This window comes from Nicotiana tomentosiformis, chromosome 9 (genome assembly GCF_000390325.3).
Source record: "Nicotiana tomentosiformis chromosome 9, ASM39032v3, whole genome shotgun sequence".
Lineage (NCBI taxonomy): Eukaryota > Viridiplantae > Streptophyta > Magnoliopsida > Solanales > Solanaceae > Nicotiana > Nicotiana tomentosiformis.
The window spans coordinates 52,629,866-52,652,897 of NC_090820.1; the positions used below are offsets into that span (position 1 = coordinate 52,629,866).

The window sequence follows — 23,032 nt, forward strand, 5'->3', positions numbered from 1 at the left end:
GTGTAAAGTATATATATTGTTATACACGCGCAAATTATACTTGAAATTTTATACATTTTTTTCCTTTTTTTAAAAATGATATCGCCATACAAAGGGCAGTCTTTAGGTATCACGACCCAAAATCACCAACGGTCATGATGGCGCGTAACGCACTTGTTAGGCAAGCCAAATCATAAAGCAATAACGAAACATAATAACAAATTACATAATTAAATTAGGTTGGGTGTCAAGTAACAATAGATTAAAGACGCGACAATACATCAGAATTTGGTAATACTGAGTCATGAGCTCTAATACAAGAATATGAATCTAATAATTCAAAGTGTTGTGTGAATCAAATATAATAATAAAATGATAGAAGAAGACGCAAGGGACTGCGATCAGGGTGCAGCTCCACCTCGGTCTCCATATAAACAACAACAATCTCCAAAAGAGGCTTAACTGGATCCAACTCCCGGATCTGCACAATCAAGTGTAGAGAGTAGTATGAGTACAACCGACCACATGTACTCAGTAAGTATCATGACTAACCTCGGAGAGATAGTGGCGAGAATCACCAAATGATACTCACGTGTCAAATATGTACATTTTATGAATACAAATATACGCAACAATAATACTAGAATATATGCATAAAATACATATAGGTGTACGGTGCAATAGAGAAGATATACACTAGCATCAAAACTAAACAACAGTTCAGCATATAGAGAAGATATGCACAAATGGACAAGTCAAGTTACACAGAGAGGGACATATAGAGAAGATATGTACTAAGTATCCTTTCATCAACTAAGCAGTATATAGAGAAGATATGTATAAAAAGGGCCTGTATACAAATCCAGAGCTAAAATATAGAGGAGATATACCATAAAAATCATGTATACACCCAAGAAATTTGCATATAGAGAAGATACACAAAAATACAACATTGATCAGTTTTCCATAACCGCATGTACGTCATCAAGGAGAAACATGAGCGGACGAACCTAGGGGGATGGATGCTTATCCATACGTTGCATGGACAATTCACGTGTTATAATAACTGCACGGACAACTCACGTGCCATAATCAACTCAACTCGCATGGACAACTCACGTGTTATCAAACCAGTCCATAACACATAAAGCATATACAAGAATACATGTATACAATTAGTTGATTTCAAATCACATACTCCTAGATTAATAAAATAGCATGCTAAAGTGTATGCATATGCGAAGTGTACAACTATGACTCATATTAGGCTGATACGCCACACAACGAGTGTCATATTCAAACTGGACAAGTAAGCCTACATATAATCTTCATCATAATTCATGAAGTCATGTAAGTGTACAACATATAAAGCAATAGAATCAAAAATATTCAAAACAAGGCATAACATAGCCTAAAGACTAACCTGAACATGGATAAATTCTGTGCACGTATATGGGCTCGGCCCATCGCATGTATGCCACCCTAGCACGTAGGCGACATCAACAATTCAAGAAACTAGTCTCTCGAGATAAAGCTAGGCAAGATACTTACTCCAAAAATACCTTCCCACGTGAATTGACCCCTGAACGGCTTAATTCTAGTCAAGTAATATACCACAGTGTCAAATAATGCCAAAGGAAATAAGTATGAAGCATAAAGGCTCGATTTTTAATCAATTACATAAAGTTAAACCAAAAAGTTAAATCGGGCTAGTCTTTCGAAACCCGACCAAACTCATAAATACCGACTACCCATTCGAATACGAGTCAAAATATACAAGTTTCATCCAAATTCGACTCAAAATCAGGGTTCAAATATCAATTATTCACTTTCCAAAATCTAGCCCAAAAGCCCCCAAATTTTCTCATTCGATTTCATGTTTCAAGTATACAAATCCAAGGGAAAATAAGATCCAATATCAAAATCAAGTAGAAATTACTTACCCTCCAAAGTATGGTAAAGAAGCCTCCAAAAATCGCCTCTAGCTGAGCTCCAAAACTCCAGATAATGAAAAATGACCTAATCCTTTGAAATATAAGACTGACCAGCATGTCACAACCCAAATACCTAACCCGTCGTGATGGCGCCTATCGTGGAACTAGGCAAGCCGACTTTCTCAATATGCTTTCAATATATGATAGAAATGAGCTAAAGTAATTAAATTAACCAATTTATATAATAACAGGGTTAAACCCAAAACACAAGTGCAGAATAATAGTCCGATATCGGGGTGTCACTAAGTCATGAGCATCTAACAACCAATCTAGAAACAGAGTCTACTACAATCTGTATCAAATGCCAATACAAGAGAGAAGAGATAATAAGAAAGGAGAAACTAGGGCTGCGAATGCCGGCAACTACCTCGTAAGTCTCCAATAATCAGCTCGCGCACGAACTCAGCGACCGCCAAAACCGTACACACCTGAATCTGCACATGAAGTGCAGGGTGTAGCATGAGTATAACCAACTCAGCAAGTAACAGAATTAAATAAGGAACTGAGATGCAGTTACAGGCTATATAAAAAAATATAGATCATTTCAAAAGTTTTCAGTAAAAAGTGAACATACTTTCAAATCCGGTGGTATAAGTCAAATCAGTTCGAGCTCAAGTAAAACAAATATGAATCTTCCAAAAATTTCACAACAACAACAGATAACAATATAAGTACAACAATAAATAAAAGCAAGTACAGCCTTTCAAGGCAGCAGTCACTCAACTCCTTTCAACAGCTCATACTATCGGCTCTCAGCCCTCAATACACACTCTCAATAAGTACATGCGCTTATTGGGGGTGTACAGACTCCGGAGGGCTCCTTTCAGCCCAAGCACTATATCGTTGCGGCGTGCAGCCCGACCCAATCATATAAGTATCCATAAGGCTCGTTGCGGATTGCAACCCGATCCACAGTCCATAAATAGCCATAAGGCTCGTTGCGGCATGCAACCCAATCCATATACCCTCACATAGTTCACAGCTCACCACACAGGCCCTATCCCAGTCACTAACCTTTCCAGTCCCTCGGGCTCACAGAATATCATAATAATCAGCCCAAACAGAGAATACAACAAGTATCAACAAGAAATGAGAGGGAACAGAGATATAACGCATAAGTATACTGTGACCGAGTACAAGATAGCAATTAGCAGTCAATTCAACAAGTATACGATCGCTACGGGTCCCAACAGTGATATCATATGGCCTAAGCATGGTTTCTAACATGAAAGGCAGTCAATTACTTAAAGACAAGAAAAAACAAGTAATAACAATGGTTATTCGACTTTACAGTCTCACGGGACGGACCAAGTCACAATCCCTCACGGTGCCCGCTCACACGCCCGTCACCTAGCATGTGTGTCACCTCTAAATATTCACATCATACAAATTCTCGAGGTCTCAAAACAATATTTAAGACTGTTACTTACCTCAACCGCGTAGAAATCCTACTCTGAAATGCCCTTGCCTCTCGAATCGGCTTCCAAATGCCCCGAATCTAGCCACAAACAGTAAAAGATAGTCAATATAGGCTAAAATGATCAATCCCACAAGAAAACTACTAAAATATAGCCCAAAATCCGAACGCGGCCTCACTCCCTTTCGCGAACGCGACGCCACTCACGTGTTCGCGATGCACACACTGCCATACCTTCGCGTTCGCGTCCTCTCCTTCGTGGACGCGTAGAGAAAAATCTCACCAACTCAAAAACACTCTTCGCGAACGCGAGGCTCCTCTCGCGAACGCGTAAGAGGAAACCAGAAAAAAAAGCAGCATCAAATATCAGTTATCTCACCAAGGCCAAAAATAATCTGTTAACCACCCGAAACTCACCCGAGACCCCCTGGGACCTCAACCAAACATACCATCATGTCCCAAAATACTATACGAACTTAGTCGAATCCTCAAACCGCCTCAAACAATATCAAAACACGAATCACTCTCTAATCAAAACTTAATGAACTTCGAAATTTTCAAATTCTACAAACGATGATGAATCATACCAAACCACGTCCGATTGACCAAATATTTTGCACACAAGTCATATTCAACATTACGGACCTACTCCAACTTCCGGAATCGGAATCCGGCCCCGATATCAAAAAATCAACCCCCGGTCAAACTTTCCAAAACTTCGACTTTCGCCATTTCAAGCCTAAATTAGCTACAGATCTCAAATTCACAGTCCAAACACGCTCCTAAGTACAAAATCATCCAACGGAGCTAACGAAACTCCATTCTGGAGTCGTCTTTACACAATTTTGACTACGGTCAAAATCCTAAGACTTAAGCTTCTGTTTTGGGGACTAAGTGTCCTAAATCACTCTGAAACCAAAAATAAGATCTCCCGATAAGTCACATAAGCAGAAACAGATACGGGAAAAATAGTAAATAGGGGATCGGGGCTAATACACTCACAACGACCAGCCAGGTCGTTACACCGCAAGTGTGGTCTAAATATATGCATATGCGGCCTTCTCACAACTAGCCAAACACGCAGGTGCAAAACCCCTTCACAAATGCTATGTCCGCATTCGTGGACCTTCCTAGCATAAACAGACCTCGCAAAATTAATTGAGCTTCGCAAAAGTGGCCACTGCCATCTGGACTCCTTTTCGCATTTGCGCACCTCCTGCTTACATATGCGACTTCGCACTTGTGCACCCCATCTCCGCCGGTGCAATGCACCCACACCGGACGTACCCACCAATACCAAAGTGATCCGGAACCCATCCAATCATACCAACATGTCCTAATATCTCTCCCAAACCTATCCAAAGCATAAAAATATCGTAAATAAAATACAACTTAAGCTTTCAAAAAATAAAACTAAGTGTTCCAATCACTCTCAAACCTTCCCAAAATCAACCCAAACATCCCCGCAAATCATCAAATATGCATACGTTCCCACTTCCACTCCGGTATATCAATATTTTGAAATAAACCACCCGATCTTCGATGCTCATACTTGACCTACTGACAGATCAAACATCGTTCAACATGCCTAACAATATCCTTCTTCATACTTCTCTACCAATAATGTTATTTCATATCACTATACATCTTCGTAACACTTGGATGAATAGAATATCGCGAACTATGAGCCTCTTCAAGAGTCAACTCTCTCAAGCATCAACATTAGAAACACTAATCCGACCCTAAAGTTGCAATATACTATCATCACCAATAGTCACCTCCTTAGCACTATCGTATTGCGCTGTGTCATTAAGGACAAGAAAATAGGGATCATCATATTGGCGAGCCTTAATGCGTTCAAACAAAAATAACTATAAAATAATACAAGAAAAGACTCTGCTCGTCTCTAAAATATCCAATCTATTAGCCAACGCCTGAACATCCATAGCTAAAAGCCTCTCCCTAGCTGGAATGAATGTTAAACTTCCCATACTCTTTGCTTTTCTGATCAAGGTGTCTGCCACCACATTAGCCTTCCCCAGATGATAAAGAATAGTGATTCAAATATTTATGCTAAAAAGATGTTAGAGACTCCGATGATTAGTATACACCTTACAAGACATACCATATAAGTGATGCCTCCAAATCTTGAGCATGTTCGCAATAGTTGCTAACTCCAAATCATGCATCGGATAGTTCTTCTCATAGGGCTTCAACTAGTGCGATGAATAGGCAATCACCCTACCGTCCTGCATCCACACACACCCAAGACCAACATACGAAGCATCACAATAAGCCGTGTACAACCCCGATCTAGAAGGCAATACCAAAATTAAAGTTGTAGTCAAAGGAGTCTTGAGCTTCTAAAATCTCTCATCACAAACGTTCGACCATCGAAATAAAGCACCCTTCTGAGTTAACTTGGTCAATGAAGCTGCAATAAATGAAAAATCATTAATAAAGCGACAATAGTACCCAACCAACCCTAGGAAACTCCTGATCTCAATAGCGGTAGAAGATCTGGTCCAACTCTGAACTGCCTCAATCTTTTTCCGATCTACCTTGACCAATCATTAGACACCAGATGGCCCAAGAATGCCACTGAATCCAACCAAAACACACACTTGGAGAACTTAGCATACAATATTTTCTCCCTCAAAGTTCAAAGTACAATCATCAAATAATACTCGTGCTCCTCCCTACTGCGGGAATATACCAAGATATCATCAATGAACACAATAATAAAGGAATCCAACTAAGGTTGGAACACACTGTTCATCAAAGGTATGAAAGCTGATGCAGAATTAGTCATGCCAAAAGACATCACCAAGAACTCATAACACCCATAACGGGTCCTAAAAGTCGTCTTAGGAACGTCCAAAGCCCTGATCTTCAACTGATGTTACTCTGATCTCAAGTTAATCTTTGAGAATACCCTAGCACCCTAAGCTGATCACATAAATCATCAATGTGTGCAGTGAATACTTATTCTTGATGGTAACCTTATTCGATTACTTGTAGTCAATGCACATCATCATGGAACCATCTTTCGGCTTTACAAATAATATTGATGCACCAAAAGGTGAAACACTAGGCCCGATAAAACCCTTATCCAACAACTCTTACAACTGTTCATTTAATTCTTTCAACTCTTCTGGTGTCATACAATACGGTGGACTAGATATGGGATGAGTGTCTATCACAGAATCAATCAATACGAAAATAAATATCCCCATCGGGTGGAATGCCCGGTAGGTCTGCAAGAAATATATCTAGAAACTCTGTCACTGTTGTAACTGACTCGATAGTAGGAGTATCAATACTAACATCTCTCACGAAGGCTAGATATGCCAAACATCCTTTCTTAACCATCCGTTGAGCTTTTAGAAATAAAATCACTCTACTAGGAGTGTGACCAAGTGAAGCCTCCATTCTAACCTTGGCAACCCAGGTATAACTGTCATGGTCTTAGTGTGACAAACAAGAATAGCATGGTACGGAGATAACCGATCCATATCCAAAATTACCTCAAAATTAAGAAATAAAATATCAACCCTAGTCTCATAACCCTAATGGTAACCACACAAGAACGATACACACAATCTACCACAATAGAATCACCAACAGGTGTAAACACATGAACATGAATATCAAGGGAACCATGGGGCATATCCAACTAATGAGAAAAGTATGATGACAAATAGAGTAAGTGGAACCATAGTCAAATAATAATGAAGCATCCTTGTGGCACACTAAAACAATACATGCAATCACGATATCTGAAGCGACTACCTCTGGCCTGGTCGAAAATGCGTAGCAACGGGCCTGTCCTCCACCTGACTGACCGTCCTCTCTACGACGGCCTTGAACAGACTGAGCTCCACCTCTAGCTGGTTATGTGGGTGGTGTAACTGTTGGCACTGGAACCAAGGGTTCCCATTCTAAGGGTATCCCATTTTGGTCTATATATGAATAGCAGTGGTATGTTTGTACTAAGTCCGTTTTGTAAAATCAAAAATGAGATTGCTTCATCTGATACTAGTTTTTAATGTATTTGGAAGCTGTTTGTGCCTGATGAAATATTTTTTTATGGTAAAGTTATCGTAATAGACTCCCTGCTTGATCCTATCTACATCATATTGGTATGAATATTGATCCCACTTGCATAATTTGCAGAGGCAACACTGAAACTAATGAACATATTTTTCTGCATTGCACCATTGCTGTTAATTATTGGAGTCAAGTTGGCATTACTTTCAACAATGACCTGTGGAGAGACAATCACTAGCTTATACAGTGAGAAGCAAAAACATTAACTTTCACCATAATATTTTAATTGGGTGGATTTCTATGTTTTTAGCCTTTGGAAAAACAGAAATATACATGAAAAAAGGATATTAAAAGAGCTAAAACCTGGTAACTTTAAACAAACAATCAACTACATAACTATACAGAATTTGAAAAAAAAAAGATGTGCAAAATATAAAAATTTAAAAATACAGAATATCCAAATTTATAATTTTATAAAATCAATAACATAGAATGTACTAAAGGCAAAGGAGAAACTACAAATAATATACCCGTCATATGATAATCCCGGATAACTTGGTCAAACCAAATTACAAGTAATTATGAATGAAAAAATTAAACAAAATACAGGATCATAATTTCAAATAAAGAATAAACTGCATAATTATGCCAAAAGGTAATTTACAAATATAATGTTCCAATCATATATAATAAAAAATAAGAACTACCCAAATAAACAATGATCGTCAAAAGTTAAGATCATATATGGGGAAAATAAAGAGTACCCATGAGAGACTTTTTCATGAGATGGGTTTTACTAAATTAATCATGTGGAGGCTTGTTTCAGTTTTTTCTTTCTTAGTATTATCAAATTAAAGAAAACAGAGAAACACTTTCTGAAATGCGTATGGTATGATGCCTATAATACAAATATTTACAAAAGTTAAAAACTTACAATTGTAAAAGCAACTGAAGCGCGCAACAGTAAGGAAGGATGAAAGAACGGAGATAATAGCAGCAGTAAGCGATAGAGTGGCCAAAAAGATGTGGAAATTATTTCGCCACTTTTTCCTATAGGGTTTCCTAGTACTGAACGGTCTTTGCCCTTATGAGAATTGGGGGGAAGTATTTAATTAAGTACAATTTTGGTGGGAAATATTTTGGGAGATGAAATTTTTAGGGTACACTTGTAAAGTGTTGCATTTAATATGACAATATAACAACTCTTTAAAAACACAGCAGTACACCTAAGAAGCATGGCAAACAAATTTATATTTAGGCAACACTTAAAAAATATTGTTTTTATATTTAAATGGAACGCTTTATAAGTGTTACCTTAAAATTTGTGGCCCAAGACTATACTCAAAGGTCACGCCTAAAAAGTGTTCCTACATTTTGGCAACACTCTTTGAGCGTTGCCTAAATTAGTGTGGCTGTAGGCATAAAATGTTATAGTAATTGTGTTTCTCTTTAACTTGGTTATCTCTTGTTCTAACCTTTGTACAGCCTCACTAGACAAATCCTCTGCAACAATATTTTCTAAGGAAGATTTACTGCACCATATAACAGATGGAGTAGGACCAAGTTTCCCAACACCTGAGAATATACATCGCCTTTTCAAGCAACTACCAACTTGATAATTCAAAACATAAACTTTTCTCCACCCTCAACACTCTGATCTGTTAAGCTAGCTAATTGAATTGATCCAGCTAACACAGTTTCAACCGTACCAAGAGATTTTAAATTCAAAATTATAGTCTCCCTAAAACAAGAAAGAACACCACAATTAATTAATTAAAAGCACTATCTTAAGTTATCTTATTTTAATCAATTCAATTATATTACAGCAAAATAAAAAAATATTAGGAAGAGATTTGAGAAATAGGATGATCTTAGTAGCTATCATGAATGATAGTCCCAGAGACGAAATTTTCATCATATGTCTTAATAAACACACATGTAAAAACATAGAGCAAAAGCTATTCAATGCCAGTCAACACATTCTTAACAAACAAGACCTTGTAGAAAGCGCTAAAGTCTGCTATGGTTTTAAGCACAAAGAATACTAAAACAATAAAACATGAGATTTAGCGATGAAATGTGCAAATAAGGGGAAACAATTAAGTTGGGATTTTAGGTATTGAGTCAAAAAGGTTCAATCTTTCTGTTGTCATAACCATTGAACCCTAAATTCTAAAAGATAGAGATAGAGATAGAAAGTGTATAAAGAGAGATTGAAAAATATAGAATTAGAAATAAAGAGATTAATCAAAATCGTACCTACAACCTACTAAGAATTCTGTTTGTTGAAGGCCAAATTGTTATGTTAGGTATTCTTACTCCTGGAACTTTGCAAAGCTTATGGAAGAGCCGTTGTTTGAAGTCCAAATTACAATAAGGTTCGTAGTATTTTTTTTAAGAAAAATTGGAGTGGTAAATTATATAGGAGGGAAAATATTTAGAGCAAAAAATAAATTGGAGGGAAGAGAAAAAATAAAAACAAAACTTTTGCGGGCTATTCTCTTGAATTGCCACTAAACATATACTTATTGTTGACTAATATTATTTGGCCGCTAATATTTTACCTTTACTATATACTTTAGCGGCAATTAAGCTATTGCCACTAAATAATTGCCGTTAAAACCATCTTTTGTTGTAGTGGTTGGGTTCGCTGACGTGGTACACTGCTCGGTAAGTCTGGGTCATTTCCTCTTGAGATGACCTAAGTCTCCACACTCAAAGTAACCCTTACTCTAGCGAGGTTACTGGCTCTGTGACTATCCATGAGAACCTGAATAGTCGCTCGAAGAACCCATAATGGATAAAGACAATGTGAACTTTGTGTTGGCAATGCACTGAAAGATGATTGGCCTGGACGAGCACTGTATGAACTGTGGCTGACTGAAGAACCACAATGAACCTGCTGAACTGACTGAGCAGGCCTAAAGGACAGCCTCTACTATGATGTCCCTGGCCTCCAGATGATGCACCACCAAACCACCTAAAGCTTGGGACCTGTTGGAATCCCGATCCACTCTCTCCTACATGCAAATATGCTCCAAGTGCTTGGAAATCTCAATAGCCTGATGAAGTAGTATCAGTCTCGGCCTCTCGTGCCATCTCATACTGAATAACAAACTTGAGGCCCTCAATGAACCTCCTATCCCTCTCCCTCTTAGTAGAGATCAAGAACATAGCTTAACGTGCCAGCTCCGTGAATCTCATCTCATACTGAGCCATAATCATACACTCCTGGTGTAAATGCTCAAACTCACTGCGCAACTCATCTATGCGAGTCTGTAGGATAAACTTCTCTAAGAAGAGAACTGAGAACTGAGGCCATGTAAGGGGTGCGGCACCAGCTGGTCTACTCAACTCACAGGTCGACCACCAACTATAGACTGGCCTTGTCAGCTTGAAAGTAGCAACGTCAACTCTATTTGAGTCCACTAGACCTAAAGTGCTTAGAATCCGTTGACACTGATGAAGAAAACCATGTTCATCCTCAGTAGGCTCTCCACTAAAATGAGGATGATGAAGTTTCTGAAATCTATCTAGCCTCTTCTACTCCTTAGTAATCAATGATGGTCTAATCTCAGTCTGAGCTACAACGACTGGCTGCACCGACAGAACTATCGGTGTCTAATAACCCAGAGTGAGCTGCTCTGGTATATGTGCAACGGGATTCTGGACTCCTCCCCCACCCTGTGAGGTATCTGGTACAACTGAAATCATACCTGCCTGAGCCAAACTCGAGTACACACTCGAAATTTGAGCAAAAGTATCCTGAAGACTAGATGTAGCAATGGGTCCCCCTGGAGCCTGAGCTAGTCCCACCGGCTCAACATAATCTGAAACCTTTTCTTCGACAGGAGCGACTGGTGGTTCCACAACGGCTGCTCTAGCGAGGCCCCTAGAAGCAACGCGTGCTCTATTCCTACCTCTACCTCGACCCCGGCCTCTTGCGAGCATGTCCTGGGATAGTAGAACTTGCTTATCTGAACCCGATGAACGTGTCCTCGCGACTTATGAGAGAATAGAAGAGCGAAATCTCAATCTTCAGAATAAACAAATCTGCATAATAAAGAATGAAAGAAAGAAGTTTTCCTAATAGTCTGATAGCCTTTCGAAAATAAGTACAGACGTTTCCATACTGAGCTGGAAGACTCTACTAAACTTGCTCATGACCCATAGAACCTATGAACCTAGGGCTCTAATACCAACTTGCCACGATATAAAACCACCAACGGGCGTGATGGTGCCTAACCCACTTACTAGGCAAGCCAAATCATAAAGCAATAACGAAACATAATAAAACATTACGGAATTAAATAAGGCTGAGAGTCACGTAGCAATAGATACAGACTGCGGAAATATATAAATCCCTCAAAAAGTGGTAATACCGAGTCATGAGCTCTAATACAAGAATATGAATCTGATAATACAAAGTGTTGTCTGATTAAATACAGTAATAAAATGGTAGAAGGAGACGCCAGGGACAGCGATAAGGGTGCATCTCTACCTCGGTCTCCACAGCATCATCAACAATCTCTAAAAAAGGCTCAACTAGGTCCAACTCTCGGATCTGTATAATCAAGTACATAGTATAGTATAAGTACAACTAACTGCATTTACTCAGTAAGTAATATGACAAATCTCGAAGAGGTAGTGGAGAGAATCACCAATGATACTCACGTGTCAAATTTGTATAATTCATGAATACAAATATATGCATCAACAATACTGGAATCTAAGCATAAAATACAGATAAGGCCTACAGTGCAATAGAAAAGATATGAACTAGCATCAAAACGGAACAACAGTTCAACATAAAGAGAAGATATGCACAAATGGACAAGTCAAGTTACACAGAGAGGGACATATAGAGAAGATATGTACTGAGTATCCTTTCAACAACTGAGCAACATATATAGAAGATATATGTAAAAAGGGCATGTATACAAATCTGTAGCTAACGTATAGAGGAGATATACAGTAAAAATCAAGTATACACATAAGGAATTTACATATAGAGAAAATACACAAAAACCCAACAATGATCAGTTTTACATAACCGCATGCACATCATCAAGGAGAAATATAAGCGGACGACCCTAGTAGGATGGATCCTTATCCACACGCTGCACGGACAACTCACGTGCCATAATCAACTCAACACATACGAATAATTGATGTGCTATCAAACCAGTACATAACACATAAAGCATATACAAGAATACATATATATAGTCAATGGATATCAAATCACATACTCTTACGTTGATAAAATAACATACTAAAGTGTATACATGTGCGAAGTATACAACGAAGACTCATAGTAGGAGGATACGCCACACAACATCGAGCATCATATTCAAACAGGACAAATAAGCCTACATATTATCTCTAGCATCATTCATGAAGTCACGTAGTCGTACAACATATAAATCATGATAGCAAGAATCCCAAATATTCAAAACAAGGCATAACATAGCCTAAAGACTACCCCGAACATGGATAAACTCGGTGCATGCACATGGGCTCGACCACTTGCATGTACGCCGCCCCTAGCACGTAGCCAACATCAACAATTCAAGCAGCTAGTCCCTCGAGCCAAAGCTAGGCGAGATACTTACCTCAAACGAGCCAAGTCAATACTCCAAAAAGACCTTCCCACGACAATCGACCTTCGAACAGCTTGAATCTAATCAAGTAATATATCAAGGTGTCAAATAATGCTAAAGGAAATAATTACGAAACATAAAGGCTCGATCTTTAATCAATTGCACAAAGTCAACCAAAAAGTCAACCAGGGCCCACCTCCTGAAACCTGACCAAATTCACAATTTTGACTATCCATTCGAATACGAGTCCAAATATATAAGTTTTATCCAAATTCAACTCCTAATCGAGGTTGAAATCTCAATTATTCACTTTCAAAATCTAGCCCAAAAATCCCAAATTCTCTTTCAATTTCATGTTTTAAGTGTACAAATCCATGGGAAAACAAGATCTAATATCAAAATCAAGCTAAAATTAATTACCCTCCAAAGTATAGCTAAAATACCTCCAAAACTCACCTCTAGCCGAGCTCTAAAACTCCAAATAATGAAAAACCCCTTCGAAATATAAGACTGCCTAGCGATTTTTGCATCTACGGATAATATTCTCACATCCGTGAGCCCCAGCAGGTGCGGTCAAAATCTGTGCATATATGGCCTTCTCTCAACTAGCCAGACTTGTAGGTAGTGGTGGCAATTTTCACCCAAAATCACTAAAGCCACCCAACCCAACCCATGATAAGCCCATATTTAAACCGCTCATATTAACTATGGGTTAAAACGGATTAACCATTTTCTAGCCACAAAAATATGGCTTTACACAGTTTTATAACGGGTTGAAAATGGCAAAATACGGATGAGAGAAATTATGGGCGGACACAGCTTGGTTTTAGACACAGTCTTTTAGATAGGGGTTTTTACCTTCCTATACTACATATATGTCATGAATCGAAATTTTCACCTTCTGGACCGTAATGGCGCCTAACATTACATTTGCTAGGCAAGCCAACGTTAGAATAATATTAGCCATTTTTAAACAATTTAAATTAAACGGAAGTCAATTACTAAAATAAAGTGTGGAAGACCATAACTACCGAATCATCAAAATGCATCCCCGAATCTGGTATCACAAGTGCACGAGCTACTAGAATAATACAAACAAGAGTATGAATAAAATAAAGCTATCTAAAAGAAAGCACACAGCTAAAATAAAGTAGAGGGGGACTTCAGAACTACGGACGTTGTGCAGTTATACCTCAAGTCTCCTCTGGGTAGCTGAAATCCGAGCAAGTCTATGGTACGCCGATGGGACCAACTCCAAAATCTGCACAAGACGTACAGAGTATAGTGTGAGTACAACCGACCTCATGTACTCTGTAAGTGTCGAGCCTAACCTCGACGAAGTAGTGACGAGGCTAAGGCAGGTCACTTACATTAACCCGTACGTAATAATAATAATAACAATAATAATAGAAATAAAGTAGGTAACTCTTTTCAGCAATTGAAGCCAACTCTACAGTCATAACCAATTATTATTTCAATCAATTTTCGTTGCGGTGTGCAACCCGCTCCAACAATATAATTCTTCAATAAATTTCCGTTGTGGTGTGCAACCCGCTCCAATAATATAATTTAACAACTCTTAAATATATTAAAAATACTCCCATAAATACCACATTCAGTAAGAAATTATTAGGCAACAAAGCACATAATATTTATAAATTATTTAGCAAACAAGTAATGACAAGTAGCAATTAATTATGGAAATCAGGGAGAAAATAGGCAATTTCATATTTAATATGCTAAATGTCAAGTAGTAATTAAGACACATAAATCAAATAAATATGTAACAATTTTTGCATGAATTCAAGAATTAATATTCGATAAGAATATGAGAGAAACAATTATTATAACAATTATTTCGTGTCTTAAAACAATTTATAATTTTTTAATAATTATGCAAACAATTAATTGACAAAGTATAGGCACTCGTCACCTTGCCTATACATTGTTACACATGAAATTCACGTAACAAATAATTCAAGGGTTTTATTCTCTCAAGTCAAGGTTAACCACGACACTTACCTCAATTTGCAACCAAATTCAAGATTCTAATAAACTTTTTTCTCGCGAATTCGTGTCCGAAATCCTCAAATCTAGTCATAAATAATTCAATATACTCAATACAAATCGTAGGAAATAATTTCGTATGAAATTACTAATTTTTCGGATTAAAAATCCGAAATTCATCTCAAAAATAATAATGGAACCCACATCTCGAATCCCGAGAAAACTCATGAAATCCGAACACTCGTTCCGATACGAGTTCAACCATATAAAAATTATCGAATTCCGACACCGGATTGACCTTCAAATCTTTTTTTTAAGCAATTATACCACTCGGCAGCACTTGCCTAGTGGCTAATATATAAATAAAATCCCATAATTGGTCCAAAGCTTACAAGATGTCCAAACTAAAATAGAAGTTGCATGAAGCTACTAGCTATTAAAAGATAGAAAAACTAAAATCTAATGAACTAGCTATTACAACATGATAAGTTGAATGCTTCCTTCTCCTATTAGTGTATGTGAATCCAATTGTCATTGGCAAATACCAAGCAGCACCTATCAAGCTCTCACCAGGCGCCAGGGTATACTGTCCATAGGCTAAAATGAATTCCAAACATCTCCACCATAGAGTTGAAGCCACCATAGTCTTCCAAGTGTAGCTATTATATGATCTCCATGTGCAGTGGCCTGATTTTGTCCAAGTATTAATCATGTTCTCATTCATCAAAATTAATGTGTAGAAGAGGAGCCTGGCTTTAGGCAGGCTTTGCAAGGCAAAAGCCAGGGTTGAGCAAGCTTTAGGCAGGCTTTTCAGGGCAAAAGACAGGCTTGAGCTGGCTTTAGACAGGCTTTGCAAGGCAAAAGCCAGGCATGAGCTGACTTTAGCCAGGCTTTGCAAGGCAAAAGCCAGGCATGAGCTGGCTTTAGCCAGGCTTTGCAAGGCAAAAGCTAGGCATGAGCTGGCTTTAGGCTGGCTTTGCAAGGCAAAAGCCAGGAATGAGCATGCTTTGCAAAGCAAAGGCCAGGCTTTGAAATTGTGCCTTTTTGTGATCTTTTAAGCTCAGACCCTTCCCTACTAGAACCTTTTAATATAGAAATCATTCTAAACATTGCTAAACCATCCTCAGATTGAGCATGAAAGCATGCTAATACCACTGAGAAATGATTCAACAATCTCCAAAAATACCACATATAGGTTTGTGCAGAGTCTAATCATGTGAAGCCATCAGTCTGAGGTTCTTCTCTTTGCTATCCTAACCCTAAGTTTAGGTGATTGAGATTTGTCTAGATTGATCAACCTCCTCCCTGCACTAGGTAGTTCAGAGAATGAATGAAACTCAGATATACCTCTGATACCACATTGAGTTGGAATTATTCGGCGAAGCTCATGAATCTCCGGAGATCCGTATGAAAGCTTGCCAACGACAGCATATTGGAGGCATTCAATCACGTTCATTCGATCTACTTCTGCCTTTGTAAATTTAACCACTGGTTGGGCATTCAAATACACTGCTCGTCGCAGTGGAATGGGTTGAATTGAAGCTGCAACAGTAGCCATCGCTGGAGGATTTAAAGAATTTGGTTTCAAAATCTTAGAGTAATCTAGAGGAGCTAGGTTGGAGTTAGTTGTTGTATGTTATTGTGCAACGCTGGGAGGGCAGACCAGCCGGAAAAAATGGCTGGTCGCCGGCCATTGTGGCCATTGAAGCCTAAAGCTCCATCTTGTCAGTGATGAACAGTAACGAAGTCACTGTTCACGGTACTGTTTGGCACTGTTCACTGCTATAGTGACAACGGAAATTTGAGAGGACCTATCGGTCCTTGACCTTGAGGTCTGGGATTATTTTGCTGCAATGAATTCAGGCTTCTGCTAGGTGAACTCCACGAAAAACTGACCTTCAAATCTTAATTTTATATTTTTGGAAGATTTTATAAAAATCTAATTTTTCTTCCATAAATTCACGGATTCATGATATAAATGAGTATGGAATCATGAAATATAATTAATATAGGATAAGGAACACTTACCCCAATGTTTCCCCGTGAAAATCGCCCAAAAATCGTCTTACACGAGCTCAAAATCGAAAATGGTAGAAAATGGGTCGAAATCCCATTTAGAGAACTTAAGTTCTGTTTGTCCAAGTTTTTACCTTATGCGATAGCGGAAATTCCTTCGCGATCGCGTAGCACGTCTTTGCCCAGTTCCATTTTACTCTTCGTGATCGCGGATAATTCTTTGTGATCGCGAAGCATATTTTGGCTGCCCAGATTTTTAACTCTACGTGATCGCGTAAGTGGTCATGCGATCGCGGAGAACATTTTCTCAGTGTTACGCGATCGCGTAGTGCCTTGTGCGATCGCGTAGCACAAATGGCGTGCCCAGCGTTTGCCTTCATTCCTTCTATGCGGACGCGATCAACACTACGTGTTCGTGATGCACTGGGAGATAACCATCCGCGATCGCGTGCCTATCTTCGCGAGCGCGAAGGGTAAAAATCACGGCTCACAATTTCCTCTTCGCGATCACGGGAATGGCTCTGTGATCGCGAAGCACCATGCACCAGATGACAGCTGAAGCTGAAACACTAGATTTTTCCAAAGTTCAAAAGGTCCGTAGGCTATCCGAAACTCACTCGAGCCCTCGGGGCTCTAAACCGTACATGCACACAAGTCCAAAAATATCATAAAAACTTACTCGCACGATCAAAACACCAAAATAATGCCTAGAACTACGAATCGGACTCGAAATCAAATAAACTTTGTAAGAAGACTTTAGAATTTCTATTTTAACAACCGGACGTTCGAATCACGTCAAACCAGTTCCGTTTCTCACCAAATTTGGCAGGCAAGTCATAAATATAGTAATGGAGCTATACCGGGTTCCGGAACCAAAATACGGACCCGATATCAATAAAGTTAAACATTAGTCAAATCTCTTAAGTCATTAAACCTTTAAACTTAAAAGTTTCGACAACATGCGATAACTTGAGTTAGGGACCTCCGAATTCGATTTCGGGCATACGCCCAAATCCCAAATCACGATACGGACCTACCGGAACTGTCAAAACACTTATCCGGGTCCATTTGCTCAAAATGTTGACCAACGTCGACTCAATTAAGTTTTAAAGCTCTATTTTACATTTTAATCAATTTTTAACGTAAAAACTTTTCGAAAAAATTTACGGACTGCACACGCAAGTCAAGGAAAGCTGAATGGTGCTATTTGAGGTCTCAGAATATAGAAATAATTATTAAATTTAAAGATGATCTTTTTGGATCATCACATTCTCCAGCTCGAACGGAAATAGAAAAGTACCTGAGCTGTTGAAAAGGTGTGGATATTTACTCCGCATGTCCGACTCGAACTCCCAGGTAGATGCTTTTACCAGCTGACCTCTCTATTGCACTTGAACTGAAGGTTAACTCTTAGACCTCAACTGTCGGGCCTGCCAGGCTAGAATAACTATCGGCTCCTCTTCATAAGTCAAATCTTTGTCCAATTGGACTGAGCTAAAATATAATACATGATACGGATCTCCATGATATTTTCGAAGCATAGACACATGGAACACCGGATGAACTGCTAATAAACTAGGTGGTAGTGCAAGCATGTAGGCTACTTCACCCACCCTTTCAAGAATTTCAAAGGGTCCAATATACCTAAGGCTCAACTTGCCCTTCTTTCCGAATCTCATTACACCTTTCATAGGTGAAACTCGGAGCAATACTCTTTCTCCAACCATGAATGCAGTGTCACGAACTTTACGGTCGGCATAATTCTTTTGCCTAGACTGAGTTGTGGGAAGTCGATCCTGAATAATCTTGACCTTATCCAAGGCATCATGTACCAAATCGGTACCCAACAACCGAGCCTCTCCCGGTTCAAACCAACCAACTGGTGAATGACATCATCTCCCATATAATGCTTCATATGGAGCCATATGAATGCTAGACTGGTAGCTATTATTATAGGCAAACTTCGCAAGTGGAAAGAACTGATCCCAAGAAACTCCAAAGTCTATAACACGAGCGTGGAGCATATCTTCCAATATCTGAATAGTGCGCTCTGACTGTTCGTCTGTCTGTGGATGAAATGATGCACTCAACTCAACCCGCGTGCCTAATTCACGTTGTACAACCCTCCAGAAGTGTGAGGTAAACTGCGTACCTCGATCTGAAATAATAGACAGGGGCACACCGTGAAGGCGGACAATCTCACGAATGTAAATTTTAGCTAACCGCTCTGAAGAATATGTAACTGTCACTGGATTGAAATGTGCCGACTTGGTCAACCTGTCCACAATAACCCATACTGCGTCGAATTTCCTCTGAGTCCGTGGGAGTCCAACAACAAAATTCATAGTGATACGCTCCCACTTCCACTCAGGAATTTCTAACTTCTGAAGCAAACCACCAGGTCTCTGATGCTCGCACTTGACTTGCTGAAAATTTAGACACTGAGCTACATATGCAACTATATCCTTCTTCATTTTCCTCCACCAATAATGTTGCCATAAATCTTGATATATTTTGGCGACACCCGGATGAATAGAATACCGGGAACTGTGGGCCTCTTCAAGAATTAATTCACGAAGCTCATCCACATTAGGAACACAAATACGACCCTGCATCCGCATAACTCCATATTCCCCCACAACACCCTATTTGGCATCAATGTACCGCACCGTGTCCTTAAGGACAAGAAAATGAGGATCATCATATTGTCGCACTCTAATACGCTCATATAAAGAAAACCGAACGACTGTGCAAGCTAGAACCCGTCAGGGTTCTGAAACATCTAACCTCACAAACTGATTAGCCAAAGTCTGAACATCTGCAGCTAACAGTCTCTCACCAACCGGAATATAAGCAAGGTTGCCCATACTCACAGCCTTTCTACTCAAAGCATCGGCCATTACATTAGCCTTTCCAGGGTGATACAAAATGGTGATATCATAATCTTTCAACAGCTCCAACCATCTTCTTTGCCTCAAATTGAGATCTTTTTGTCTCAACAGATATTGTAGGCTACGATGATCAGTGAATACCTCACACGAGACACCGTAAAGGTAATGCCTCCAAATCTTCAGCGCATGAATAATGACTGCCAATTCTAAGTCATGAACATGATAATTCTTCTCGTGAAATTTCAACTGCCGCGACACATATGCAATCACTCTGCCATCTTGCATCAATACTGCACCAAGTCCAACGTGACACGCATCACAATACACCATATAAGACCTTGAATGTGTGGGTAATACCAACACTGGCGCCGTAGTCAAGGCAGTCTTGAGCTTCTAAAAGCTCAACTCATACTCGTCTGACCATACGAATGGAACACCTTTCTGGGCCAGTCTGGTCAATGAGCTTGCTATAGATAAAAACCCTTCCACGGACTAGTGATAATAACCTGCCAAACTCAGGAAACTCTGTATCTCCGTAAATAAAGTAGGTCTAGGCTAATTCTGAGCTGCCTCAATCTTCTTAGGATCCACTTTTATGACTTAAACCGATACTACATGCCCCAAAAAGGCAACTGAGTCTAACCAAAATACACATTTTGAAAATTTGGCATATAACTGATTACTTTTCAAGGTCTGAAGCACACTCCGAAGATGCTGCTTATGCTCCTCACGGCTGCCAGAGTAAATCAAGATATCATCAATGAATACAACTATAAAAGAATCCAAATAGGGCTTGAACACCCAATTTATCAAATCCATAAATGTTGTTGGGGCATTTGTCAGCCCAAATGACATCACTAGGAATTCGTAATGCCCATACCGAGTCCGAAAAGCTATCTTAGGGACATCAGATGCCCTAATCTTCAACTAATGGTAACTAGACCTCAAGTCGATCTTTGAAAACACCTTGACACCCTGAAGTTGATTGAATAAGTCATCAATTCTTGGCAGTGAATACTTGTTCTTGATAGTAGCCTTGTTCAACTGCCGATAATCTATACATATCCGCATTGAGCCATCTTTCTTCTTTACAAATAGTACTGGTGCACCCCAGGGCGAGATACTGGGTCTAATGAATCCTTGATCAAGCAAGTCTTGTAATTGCTCCTTCAATTCTTTCAACTCCGACGGGGCCATACAGTATGGTGGGATAGAAATGGGTTGGGTGCCCGGAGCCAAATCAATACAGAAATCAATATCTCTGTCGGGTGGCATACCCGGCAAATCTGCAGGAAATCTTGGAAACTCACGGACAACCGGGACTGAATCCATAGAAGAAACATCCACACTAGGATCGCAAATATAAGCCAAATAAGTTAGACAACCCCTCTCGACCATACAACGAGCCTTTACATAAGAGATAACCCTGCTGGTGGAATGGCCAAGATTCCCTTTACACTCTATTCGAGCTAACCTCGGCATAGCTAGGGTCACTATTTTGGAGTGATAATCCAATATAGCATGATAAGGTGAGAGCTAATCCATACCCAAGATGACATCAAAGTCTACCATATCAAGAAGTAGAAGATCCACACTAGTCTCGAGACTCCCAATAGTAATCACACACAAGCGATAGACATGATCTACCACGATAGAATCTCCCACCTTAATGGACACACACATAGGAGCACTCAGAGAATCACGAGGCATCACTAGATATAAAGCAAAATAAGAGGACACATAGGAATAAGTAGATCCTGGATCAAATAGAACTGAAGCATATCTATGGCAAACTGGAAAAAAATACTCGTAATCACAGCATCAGATGATTCGGCCTTAGGCCTTGCTGGAAAAGCATAAAATTGGGGCTGGGCCCCACCACTCTGAACTGCGTATCTGGGACGGCCTCTAACTTGTTGTCCTCCACCTCTAACGGCCTCATCTCCACCTCTAATGGCCTGACCTCCACCTCTAGCTGCCTGACCCCAACCTCTAACTGGATGAGCAGGCGGTGAAGCAACCGGTGCTAGTATGATGGCACGAGAATCCTACCGAGATTTGTTACTCGACAACCAAGGGAAATACCTCCTGATGTGACCAATGTTCCCACAATCATAACACCCATCCTGCTGCCGTGGCTGCTGAAGTTGAAGTTGACCCGAACGGCCCGGATAACCGCTGTAGTGACTCTGGAGGGGTGGTGCACTGATAGAAGCTGAATGTGCACTAAATGTTGGCTGCCCAGAGTAAGGCATAATAGGCTCGTGACTCCCTGAAGTGTTAAATGAAATGGCCTGGGAGGATGACCCCTACCAAAATTACCCCTGCCTCCAGACGAGGCACCAATGAACCCACCGAACTGACGAGGCCTCTTATCAGACCCCTGCCCTCTCTCTTGTGCAAGAACCATCTCGATCCTCCTCGCAACATTAGTAGCCGCTTGAAAGGAAATCTCACTTCCGATCTCCTTGGCCATCTGAAGCCTGATAGGGTGAGTAAGTCCCTCAATAAACCTCCTCATTCTCTCTCCATCAGTATGAAGTAAAAGGAGAGCATGACGGTCTAGATCCACAAAACGGGTCTCGTACTGAGTAACAATCATACTGTCATGTTGTAGACGCTCAAATTGTCTGCAAAAATCCTCTCTCAATGTGATAGGGAGGAACTTCTCTAGAAATAGCCGTGAGAACTGCTCCCAGGTCAATGCAGGTGATCCAGCAGGTCTGGTCAGCATATAATCTCTCCACCACCTCTTGGCGGAACCCGTCATCTGAAATATAGAAAATCGACCCCATTGGTCTCAACTATACCCATGTTCTGCAATTCCTCATGGCAGCGGTCAAGGTAATCTTGTGGGTCCTCAGAAGGTGTACCACTAAAGTGAACTGGAAAGATCTTAGTAAACTTTTCCAGTTTTAATAAGACCTCAGAAGACATGGCGGGCCTATCACCGGCCTGTGCGACAACAACTGGCTAAACTACCTCAACTGGCGGGGCTGCTGGATCCTGATACTGGGGAGCCATCTACTCCGGAGCTAGAGTAGTGGGAGTTTGTGCTCCTCCTCCAGCCCGTGA

General features: G+C 39.9%; 1 long non-coding RNA gene across 2 annotated transcripts; it reads right to left on the reverse strand.

Annotated features, from left to right (window-relative positions):
* Positions 1 to 265: 265 nt before the first annotated feature.
* On the reverse strand, positions 266 to 8,617 carry LOC117274546 (uncharacterized). Of its 2 annotated transcripts, none has more exons than XR_004504658.2 (3): positions 8,375 to 8,616; positions 7,183 to 7,657; positions 266 to 2,407 (listed from the first exon to the last, which is right to left on the reverse strand). It is a non-coding gene; the product is annotated as an uncharacterized lncRNA (long non-coding RNA). The 2 variants fall into 2 exon arrangements; XR_011411174.1 differs by lacking the exon at positions 266 to 2,407 and adding an exon at positions 3,404 to 3,471 and having other exon boundaries at positions 8,375 to 8,617.
* Between the last annotated feature and the right edge of the window lie 14,415 nt (positions 8,618 to 23,032).